We start from the raw sequence: 12,575 nt of genomic DNA, 5'->3' as shown, positions 1-12,575 counted from the left end.
ACATCCAAAAGCCACAGCGACGAGTAATGACACACCAGCTCCACAGCCTCAAGAGAAGGGCTGGGGGATGAGGTTCGCTCTTGAACTCACCCCCTGCAGGCCAGACCCACACTGGGCTTTACCACTCCCCTCTGTTCTGCTTCATTCACTCCCTTCAAAGGTTTTCCTCAAAACTACCACTCCCTCAACAAAACACTTGTGCCTGAATATCAGGCTCTGCTTTGAGGAACAAAACTTAAAGTGGTATACATGGTTTTTCAAAAATAACTTGACATATAGTTCCATTAATTCCTGAACTGACTCATTTAATAAAAATATCACCTCCATTTGTCAATTAAAATAAAGAAATGAAGGCCAAAAGTAGAAGAAAGGATGGGAGAGGCATGCTTCAATTTCTGTAACTGTTTTGATCTTTTTTCTTTAAATAATTAAACCCATTCCTGAGTCACAAAGATGATGCTTCAGTTCAACGTTATTCATAACCTTCTTGGTTATTTACTTCTTTGTTTTTTTGGCAAGTCACCTTCATCCAAAAGCCTGCTCTTATTATCAAACTGACTGTAGACTTATTTTTTACAATATTTATCTGTGAATATAAATCTACTCTTTTGCTGGACCACATCTAAATTTGCTGGTAAAATTCATCTGTTATTTATATATATGTAGCATAAACCCACTACATAACAAGCACTAAGATACTCACTGAAGTACTATAATATTTGCTTAGAAAATATCAGTGAAAACCGAGCAGGAATGTGTATGTATGGTCTCCTTGGGAGAAAAAAAAGAAACGAGCATTTAGGTTAGAAATGCATGTGCAAGCTTCAATATTTTCAGAAATACTTTCCTCCGTTTTCAGCTTCTTTATTAATGAGCAAATAAAGCATCCTGTCACCGAAAACATAAAGGTAACAGATCTGAAAACAAGACGTGCCGCGTGAGCACTTTTTCTTTGCGATGCCAGAGCCGAATCTGCAGAGAAGAAAGGAGGCTTGTAATGAGACATAAGTAGTTGTGAGAAAAGACATCATGGGCAGTTTCCTGACAGAAGCCTGAGATTTAATCACCCGAAGCAGCTTCTGCAGCCGCTGCCGAGGCGCGCTGGCTTCGCCGTCAGGGAGCAGGATGCCTGTCAAGCCCGCAGAGAAGCAAATGAATCGGTGCCAATGCGCTGCCTGCGGACAACGGATGATGCTCACGCGCTGTTTATATCCCTTCCGCACATTCTGATCGTGTGTTGTGTTATCTGCAGAAAATGCCGAGCCTGTATATCACTACAAAGGGACACTAAGGGAGAAAAGATGGTTATTAAACCTGTGAAAAGGGAGAGAGGGGGAAAGCTTCTTTGGAATTTATTTAAGCTACTGAGCAGAATCCTATTGCTAAGCAAAGCTGAGATTCATTTGAGTCATAACTTCAAAAGCTATTGAGTTTTAGAGGCAGGTAATTAAATTTTTTGATTTGGAAAGGGGGGGGTGGGGAAATGGGCTAATATATTCTGTATATTATTATAGTAACAGCTCCATGTGTTGGGATGCCCCTTAAGCCAGTCAACTCACTCATACAATTTATATGACCTTGAGTAAGTCAGTCTGTGCATAAAATGGTATAAAAATGGTACCCCCTAGTCCCATAGAGGAGCAAATAAAATAATGTATATAGAATGGAAAAGAAAACAAAATATATACAGAGACCCTAAACAGATTAGCTCCCTTCCCTTCCATGAATATAAACTCCCAGATTATCCATTCTGACCCTGTGTATTGTCTTCCAATTCACTGTTCCATCATAACTGTTCAATAAATATTTGTTATTAAACTAATATATAAAATAAAAATAATGACTGTATATCCTAATGCTCACCCCTGCTGGGAGATTGTAAGGCTACACAGAAGGTTGAAAGAAAACAAAAACATTGTCACAGTGTTGAAACAAAGGCTACTTATAGAATATTCATTAATTTCAGAAATGATTTGTCTTGATATATTATTGTGCCTAAGGGAGTAGAATTACATGAAATTTGAGGCATTCAAACAGTTATTACAAAGTTATTGCTTTAGCTCTGGTGAAATTACAAAAGTAAAATCATGAACATAATAATAGCTACCAAGTACTGAGCTGACACCTGTGCTTCCCAGGAGGACTTGCAGTGAGGTGAACTGAGGCCCACCCACCCCACCCAAGAGATGTGTTCTACTCAGGAACTGTGAATCTGATCTTCATTGGAAAAGGGGTCTTTGTAGATATAACTAAGGACTTTGAGATGCCATCATTTTGGATGAAGAAAGGCCCTTAAGACAGATCTCCTTATTTTATAAAAGGCAGAGGGAGGTTAGAGACACATGGGAGATGACCATGTGAAGAGATACAGAAATTGGAAACCTGCAGCCACAGGAATCCTGACAGCCACCAAAACCTGGAGAAGCAAGGAAGTTTTCTCCTCCAGGGTCTCTAGAGGGGGTGTGTCCTTGCCAACACACTGATTTTGGAATTCTCGTCTCCAGAACTCTGAGAAAATACATTGTTGTTTTAAGCCACCAAGTTTATGGTAATTTGTTACAATAACCATAGGAAACAAACACAACACTTTTAGTATTCTCATAATAACTGTAAATAAATATCCTGTCCCAGTTTCTATACTAAGAAACTGACTCAAAAAGCAAAGTAATTGACTGATCTAGAGAGAGTGAGCCAGGACTTACATACAGATCTGTCCAGTTTTAAGGGCTTTTTCTTAAGAAGTCAATTTTAAGTCAACCTTTTCTTGAAATCATCTTCCCTTCTTCTAACCTCATAGCAGGAGCTGTCTCTTTTGGCTTTTTTCTTACAATTTGCTAACCATTTCTTAGAAAAAAAGTGAGCAGGTTTATGCATGCTATGCTTAACCATGGTTAGCAATGCTAACCATGCATTAAGTTCTCATATGGTTAGTTCACATTATTTTATGTAGGAAAATTGAGTAGGAAGGAAACATTAAAGATCTGCTTAGTTAGTGAATGAGAACCGAAAGGTCATTCCTAAAGTTGACTTTTGGTGTTTCAGAGTCTAAGGAGACACTGCTGGCTGACTCTGTGTTGTAGATATAACCTCCTACCTCATTTATTTATAGTTTCTCAAAGGAGCCTCTGGGTTCCTAGATGATAGGTCCCAAGGATCTGGGGGCCGCCAGATAATCTTTGAGACAACTCTGACTGGCCTCGCTAGGAACAAGCTGCTGCGGCAAAAATAGAGGCTGCCAGGGGGTTTTCCTGAAGCAAAGTCAGACCTGCCAATCAGCTCCAGCCCTGGGAATTCACATCCACTTCTATGAGGTCAGTTGTCACAGATTGTTTACAAAAATGAGTCTGGAAATGGCGTCCCCATCCTGTCCTCTACAGTATATTCTTTTCACTGTCTTTACATCTATATTTCAAACAGCTTTCTTGAGGTATAATTTACATACAATAAAATTAACCTATTTTAATCCTACATTTCATGTATATTGACAATGTACACTGTCATGTAACCACCACTATAGTAAAAACACAGATCATCTTCACCACCACGAATTTTCTCATACCCATCTGAGGTCATCTGCTCTCACGAGACCCAGCTTCAGGAATTCATGATCTGATTCCTCCCACTAGAGTTCTAGCTTTCCCAGAACTTCATACAAATGGAATCATAGAGTATATAGTTTTTTGTATCTTATTTCTTTCATGAAGCATGGTGTTTCTGAGATTCATTCAAAATCCAAAATCATTTTGTATAGCACAAAACACTATACAGTAGTTCGTTTTCCTATTTATTGCTAACTTCCCGTTGCACGGATGTGCCACAATCTGTTTAACTATTAACCAACTGATGAACATTTGTAATTTTTTCAGTTTGAGTACGTTAGGAATAATCCTGCTGTCTTGCACCTAATTTTATTTATTTATAACACTTCTCATTTTTAGTCTCCCTTCTATATCTTCAGAACTGTTTTTTTCTTTCCTACCCCAAACTGACCAAAAATAAAGTTTAAGGGGTCTCTGGCAGTGGTTCTCAATGTAGCTGCCCTGTGGGGCATTTGGTTGTGCCAATACCTAGAAATGTTTTCGACTGTCACAGCTTGGAGATGCTACAGGCATCTCATTGTGAACCCGAGGGTCTGCTTCACAGCCTACAGTGAGCAGGAGAGCCCCCACAACAGAGAAGTATTCAGGGCTTCGTTGGTGGCTCAGTGGTTGAGAATCTGACTTGCAATGCAAGGGATGCTGGTTCGGCCCCTGGTCCCAGAAGATTCCACATGCTGCAGAGCAGCTAGAGCCATAGAGCACAGCTACTGCGCCAGCACCCTGGAGGGCCCCGAGCCACAGCTGCTGAGGCTGGCACAGCCTGGAGCCTGTGCTCCGCAACAAGAGTGACTGCCACAAGCAGAAGTCCACACACTAGGGAAAGCCCAGGCACTGCAGCAAAGACCCAGCGCAACCAGTCAATAAATAAACCTTGGGGAGAAAGGAAATATTCAACCCAAAATGCCACCCCTGCCAAGACTGAGTAATAAGCCTGGGGAGGATCTTACAAAGGACTTTCCATGAAACTTATTATTAGGTGGGAATTTTAAATTAAAATATCTTCATTTCTTTGAGAGAAAAAAAAAGCCTAGAATTCAGAGTTATTTCTCATTTTTATATAGCTACTTCTAGTAAAAGATACATAGGCAATAGTACCTGAATCATTGAATTGATTAATAATTCTTTTCTGGAAGTTATGCACCAAAATCATTTCGCTCACAGCTGGAAACCTGAGTTAAAATGTTAAGGTGTGTCTGATCAGATAGCAGTTAACAAGTCAAACTGCACGTATTTCAGGACTTGGAAGAGGAGGAAATAGCTACTTTGCCACTGGCCGGCCCTACCCATCATAAAAGTTACCAGTGTTGCAATGTTCTCTTTCCTTCTCCAGGGTCTACTCAGATATCCTGAAATCCTTCTATTCCAGGAACTTCTAGACTTCTCACCAGTTTTCAGCTGAGCAAATGAAACAGTCCTCAGCTTGAAGAAATGACCACTTAAGACAGTGAATGAATCGTACTTTAGGATAAGCCTACTATGGAAACGAGTTCTGGGAGTATGAAAAGTAATCTGAATTTGGCACAAAACATTTAATTTATTCAACAGATTCATTAGTTTTCAAATCTTTATACAATATTCTACAAAGAGCATGGAATAGGAGCCAGAAAAGTTTGAATCTTACTTCAAGCGCCAGATTTGGGTTTTATACAAACAGAGTCAAATCCCTGAACCTCTCTCTGCCTGGGCATCCTCCTCTGTGAAGGTGGGGGGGACAACAGCTAATTTAGAATTCGTGTAAGGATTAGGTAATGTATTGTAGACATAGGGCCTAGTGTGTTGTGGGCCTTTGACAAATATTGATTTCCTTGTTGCTTTTAACTGTCAGCTTCAAACTAAATGGGTTTTTAGAAAAAAACATTCCTTCAAAATACAACAAATATTAATATTTATATGTTATATAAGAATATATTGTATATATACTGTAATATACTGTATGTATAAGCATGTATAATTTATATAGTTTATATAAATGTTTAAATATTATGTATGCAACATATATTTCTTACCTGATATTCATGAAATTTAAGAGTTAGATTGATGTGTAGAACAAAGGAAAATTTTACAAGGTCTGCTGATAGAATTAAATAATTTACAGAAGAAAAAAAAATGTAAGAGCAAATCTCTTCTAGCTAGTTGAAGTTATGCATATTTTTGAATTTAACTCATTTGTGATAGTAAACTAATTTATCAATCCTTATTATGGAATATGTTCGTAATTCATAAAGATATTTCACCCAAAATGAATCACTAAAAAACCTGACTTAACCATGGTGCTTACAACACAAATATACTACCTCTTTTTTTCTCATGCATTATTCTGTCTCTCCCTACATAATTTTTTAAAGTTTTAGATTTATAACTCTCTTCTGAGTTGTAAAACCATTTGAGACACATTTTACTTGCAAGATGTTATAGAAAACAAAATCATAATTTTCTCATTTAGAATGTACTGTTGTCCCTCAGCATCCATGGGGGATTGGCTTCAGAACGCCCCTCAGTTTCCAATACCAAGGATGCTCAAGTGCCTTACATAAAATGGAATAACATTTGCATATAACCTCCACATATCCTCCCATATAACTTAAATTAGCTCTAGATTACTTTTAATACCTAACACAGTGTAAACGTTACATAGTCCCCTGCAAGGAGCAAATTCAAATTTTGTTTGGGGGAGTGTTCTACAATTTTTTTAAAGTATTTTTGACCACTGGTTGTTGCAAGCATGGATGCCCAACCAGCAGATGCAAAGAACCAGCTGTAAATGCAAATTTGCATTTTGCAGGGAAATGGAATACTTCTATGTCTCTTTACTATCTCTGCAAATTAAAATAAAAGGGAAGGAAGAAAGAAAGAAAAGGAGACCAGGAGAGAGGGAGAGAGAGGGGAAAAGATAAAAGATGCATCCACAATCGACTACAATAGGGTTTTCATTTTAAATTTCATTGCCTAATGAAAAACTTAGAATAAAGATGTTAATAGAAAATGCAGAAGCAAAACATCCCTCTTGTTTATAAGCAGGACTACCTATTGCCCCCAGGGGCTTTGGAGATAAGCCCCTTGGAGATAACCAAAACAAAATAAAACCCCTAGAGTTAGGAACCAAGTCAATGCTCTTGAAAGATAAGGTGCAAAATCATGGCTGATTAGCAAAAATCAGTTCTGTTTTTAGAGATGTTGATGAACCTAGAGTTTGTCATAACAGAGTGAAGTAAAGTCAGAAAAAGAAAAACAAATATCATAAATTAATGCATGTATATGGAATCTAGAAAAATGGTACTGATGGACCTATTATGTGCAGGACAGAAATAGACACACACTTGTGACACAGCAGGGGAAGGGGAGGGTGGGACAAACTGAAAAAAAAAAAAAAAAAAGCATCAGTAGCAATAAAACATCTATGGTGTGGGGCAAAAACATTGCACTTGTCTTCCAGGTCCTCACATCCCCTTGATCTCTGAGCTTATGCTTCACAGAAAGTGGCTAACACGCATGGTACTAACCTATGTTATGACATGGAGAGATCTTGTTTCTCTCTCTCAGAAGAAGAAAATGGAAACAGATGTCTTTCTTTATACAAGGATGCCCAAAGAAAATTACATCACTAATGAGGACAGGAGAGCCTGGAAGAAAAAAATGGTATACCCAGAGGCAAAGTAGAGTTGGACCTTTATTTGATGATCCCTGAGAAACTAAATGCTCTGTTGGAACAAAAAGAAGGCCACTGTTCTGTAGAGAATACCTTTTCCAAATTTGTTTCTCAAGCTACTGATTCCAGATGTGTTGTTAGCCTGTTTAAATAGGACTGCTCCTTCTTGATTGGAAAGATGACACTGGCTGTCATATGAGGGCATCTTACCATGCCCTTCTAGGAATCTGTTTCAAGGATTTTCTTATCTTACTTTTAAAGAGCTATGAGACACTTTCATGTTAAATTGAACTGGGTATTGAATTTAAAAAAATAAGATAGGGAGAGTACTTGAATGAAACAGAAAAATGGACAACTAGAATAAAGAATGTAGATGTAAACTCATATACAATTACTTACATTTATCATATTGAAAAACATCATTGATGTGATTTCAGTTCAGTTCAGTTCAGTCGTTCAGTTGTGTCTGACTCTTTGCGACCCCATGAACTGCAGCACACCAGGCCTCCCTGTCCATCACCAACTCCCAGAGTTCACCCAAACCCATGTCCATTGAGTCAGAGATGCCATCCAATCATCTCATCCTCTGTCGTCCCCTTCTTCTCCTGCCCTCAATCTTGCCCAGCATCAGGGTCTTTTCCAATGAGTCAGTTATTCTCATCAGGTGGCCAAAGTATTGGAGTTTCAGCTTCAGCATCAGTCCTTCCAATGAATATTCAGAACTGATCTACTTTAGGATGGACTGGTTGGATCTCCTTGCAGTCCAAGAGATTCTCAAGAGTGTTCCAACACCACAGTTCAAAAGCATCAATCCTTCGGCACTCAGCTTTCTTCATAGTCCAACTCTCACATCCATACATGACTACTGGAAAAACCATAACCTTGATGAGACAGACCTTTGTGGACAAAGTAATGTCTCTGCTTTCTAATATGCTGTCTAGGTTGGTCATAACTTTCCTTCCAAGGAGTAAGCGTCTTTTAATTTCATGACTGCAGTCCCATCTGCAGTGATTTTGGAGCCCAGAAAAATAGTCTGCCACTGTTTCCCCATCTATTTGCCATGAAGTGATGGGACCGGATGCCATGATCTTAGTTTTCTGAATGTTGAGCTTTAAGCCAACTTTTTCACTCCTCTTTCACTTTCATCAAGAGGCTCTTTAGTTCTTCCTCACTTTCTGCCATAACGGTGGTGTCATCTGCATATCTGAGGTTATTGATATTTCTCCCGGCAATCTTGATTCCAGCTTGCGCTTCTTCCAGCCCAGCGTTTCTCATGATGTACTCTGCATATAAGTTAAATAAGCAGGGTAACAATATACAGCCTTGACGTACTCCTTTTCCTGTTTTGAACCAGTCTGTTGTTCCATGTCCAATACATTAATACAACTCTAACCCTGCTCCATTTTTTTCAATTGCTTTTCATAATAAACTCTGTACTATTATACAAAGGATCACTTTATTACCTGTGTCGTTAACATCTCTCTGACATCATTTTTCACCACTCCACATCTACCCTAAATACTCAAGCAATTTTAAATGACTTAGCAACTGAAAAACAACAATAACAACAGTAATTTTAAATCACCTGTTGTTTCCGGACAAGTCTCACAGGCATTTGCCGGTGCCTCTGCCTGGTGTATACCCTCTCCCCATCACCATCTAAAAAACAAATGATCTGCTTTTACAACTCAGTTTTCACCTTTTGCAGGAGACCTTCCTGGACTCTGCCCAGCTGACTGGAACTCCTATTTCTCTGCACAACATTTTTACTCTGCCTATAACTCTATTATATACAACAGTATATCATAATTGTCAGTGTGATCACTGATTCCCAGAACGACCACAAACACCACATTATGAGGGTGTAAACTGTCCTTTCATCATTGTGAGCACCTATTAAATGTTCTGAACCTGAGTGAATAAACAACTAGGTAAATGAATGAATGAATCAATTGGCTATGAATAGAAAAGAGAAACATTCTTATGAGTCTTAACACAACTAAAAGTCAAAGTCAGAATAGGATTAACATTGTTCATTAATCAAAATTAAATAAATGTAAACTCAATGTCCCTAGGACTCAACCCTATCAATGCAGACAAGGTTGAGGTGTGTTTTCTAAGTCTGAATCTGTTTCTGTTTTGTAAATAAGTTCACTTGTATCATTTTTTTAGATTCCACATGTAAATGATATATATTTGTCTTTCTCTGACTTAACTTTATTTAGTATGATAATCTCTAGGTCCATCCGTCTTGCTGCAAGTGGCATTATTTCTTTTTTGTAACAGAGTCCATTGTACATATGTACCACATCATCTTTGACCATTTATCTGTCGATGAACATTTAGGCTGTTTCCATGCCTTGACTACTCTGAATAGTGCTTCAGAGGACATTGGGGTCCATATATCGTCCCGAAGTATGGTGTTCTCTGGATATATGCCCAGGAGTAGGATTGCTGGATCATATGGTAGTTTTGTTTTTAGCTATTTATGAAAACTTCATGCTATTCTCCACAGTGGCTGCAGCAATTTACATTCCCACCGACAATGTAGGAGAGTTCCCTCCACAAGCTTTTTGACCTTTGGCAACTTATTTTTCTTCTGATTTCTAAATCACATAATAATGGTGTCATAAATAATAACCTATTCACAGTTTGATAAATTCTAACTCACACAAGCCCATACATTCTGGGAGCATGAAAAAAAAAAAAAAGATAAAAGAAATCCTCTGTCTCTTGTCTTCTTTTCCTCCTTTCCATGCTCCCAAGTGCAATAAATGTTATCAGTTTTGCTGTACTAACATGTATATGATGCATCCTGTTCTGGGTCTAACTTTTCATTTTACCATAGACTTTAAGGCTCATTCCATACAGCATAGATAGAACTATTTTGTTACCATTTAATGGAGGCTTAGCACTCCATATTATGCATTTAACTTATGATCTACATGGGCAGTGGTTTCCCTGGTAGCTCAGACGGTAAAGCGTCTGCTTGCAATGCGGCAGACCCAGGTTCAATCCCTGGGTTGGAAAGATCCCCTAGAGAAGGAAATGGCAACCCACTCCTGTACACTTGCCTGGAAAATTCCATGGATGGAGGAGCCTGGTAGACTATGGTCCATGGAATTGCAAAGAGTCAGACATGACTGAGTGGCTTCACTTTTTTTCTAATTTTCACTGTATCAAAAATTCTTCAGGTAATGAAGTGAATATTTGCACACACATTGGATATATAAATAGTAAGAATAAATCTCAAAGCAGAATTGCTGGGTAAAAGAATATATTCATTTTAAATTTTAATAGATATTTTCAAGTATTACTCCACAGAGTTTTAACCAGCTCACATTCCCATCAGTAAAACAGTAAATCTCCTGCCAACACTTTCACCCATTTCATTACTAAAAACTTTGTCAATCTAACTGGCAAAACAAAAAAGTGGTTTTTGATTTAATATTAATTTACGTATTTATTAAGTGTAAAGTTGGATGTCTTGTTTTTTGCTTAAAAATCAGTTTTTTTCCTATAAAACCTGGCCATGTTATTTATTCATGTTTCAGTTGCTTTTTAATAGATTTGTAGTCCCTTTCTATATATTTTGCAGTTAGGTCTTCTTCATACATTTCCAAATATCTTCTCCTAGGTTGCCACTTGTCATTTGACTTTGTTTATAGTATTATTTTTAATACATTTTCATGTATTTTATCAACACTTTATGACTTTAAAATTTTTGTATTCTTCTCCTCATCTGAAATAACCTTTAATTGTTCAGATGAAGCTCTTGGTTTTTCTGGAAATGCAGTCATATCTTTCCCAACTGTTGATAATTGTTCATCACCTTTACATTTAGAGACCCTGTGCTAAGGAAATGTATCTTACTTAGGAATCTGTGACAATTTAGCATTATTACTGGCTTGTCCTGAGGTAGCAGAGTGAGTCTCCTATGTTGGCAAGTGCCACCTTTCTTAATACATCCTAATCTTGTGTTAAGAGGTCACTTACCCGCAGAGAATAAGAGAAAGCACTTATCACATAAGATTCATTCAATTATTCTCTGGGTAAAATTCCTTATGCTATGTCGACAAAACACTTATTTGGGCCCACTCCTCTAGATATGGAAAAAGTTTATCCCTCTGAGACAAGCGAACTTTCACAAATATATCATTCCTTCTGTAAGGAAACATGAGAAATAAAACCAGCAAAAATTTTCAGTTATGAAAAACAACATCAGAAAAGCTTCAGAATTGCTGGGGAGCTTTATTATGTGGAGCCTGGGAAGACCAGCAGAAGGATGAGGGGTAAAGTTTTGTCTGACTCCAGTTTTCTCTGAATATGACAAATTTGTCTGCGGAGGACTGGGCGGTACTGACGAAAACTGTCAGAATACTAAAAGTCACCAGTCAAAGCAATTAATATCTTTTCCCTTTGAATTTTTACCAGAAAATAGAACTGTATACGCCATTTCTTTATTCCATTCATTTACTATTTCTAAACACACAACAGATGCTCAAGGAATAATTATAGATTAACCAGGGATGATGATGTTAATTGTTTAACACTCTCAGTATCTCATATATATATATGTGTGTGTGTGTGTGTGTGTGTGTGTGTGTATACATTTATATACATATATATGTGTGAATACATATCAGTATCAGTTCAGTCACTCAGTCATGTCCGACTCTTTGCAACCCCATGGACTGCAGCATGCCAGGACTCCCTGTCCAACACCAACTCCCAGAGTTTACTCAAACTGATGTCCATTAAGTCAGTGATGCCATCCAACCATCTCATCCTCTATCCTCCCCTTCTCCTCCTGCCTTCAATCTTTCCCAGCATCAGGGTCTTTTCAAATGAGTCAGTTCTTTGCAACAGGTAGCCAAAGTATTGGAGTTTCAGCTTCAGCATCAGTTCTTCCAACAAATATTCAGGACTGATTTCCTTTAGGATGGACTGGTTGGATCTTCTCGCAATCCAAAAGAGTCTCAAGTGTCTTCTCCAACACCACTGTTCAAAAGCATCAATTCTTTGGCACTTAGCTTTCTTTATAGTCCAACTCTCACATCCATGCATGACTACCAGAAAAACCATAGCCTTGACTAGACGGACCTTTGTTGGCAAAGTAATGTCTCTGCTTTTTAATATGCTGTCTACGTTAGTCATAACTTATCTTCCAAAGATTAAGTGTCTTTTCATTTCATGGCTGTAGTCACCATCTGCAGTGATTTTGGTACATATACATACATATATTCGTGTATACATGTTGTTATATTATATACATATATGTTGCAACTGAACATCATACAAATTATCATCTTGCTCCACACATACCTTTT

This window comes from Muntiacus reevesi, chromosome 16 (assembly GCF_963930625.1).
Source record: "Muntiacus reevesi chromosome 16, mMunRee1.1, whole genome shotgun sequence".
Lineage (NCBI taxonomy): Eukaryota > Metazoa > Chordata > Mammalia > Artiodactyla > Cervidae > Muntiacus > Muntiacus reevesi.
The sequence above is the reverse complement of the archived record's forward strand: the minus strand, read 5'-3'. Positions refer to the sequence as shown.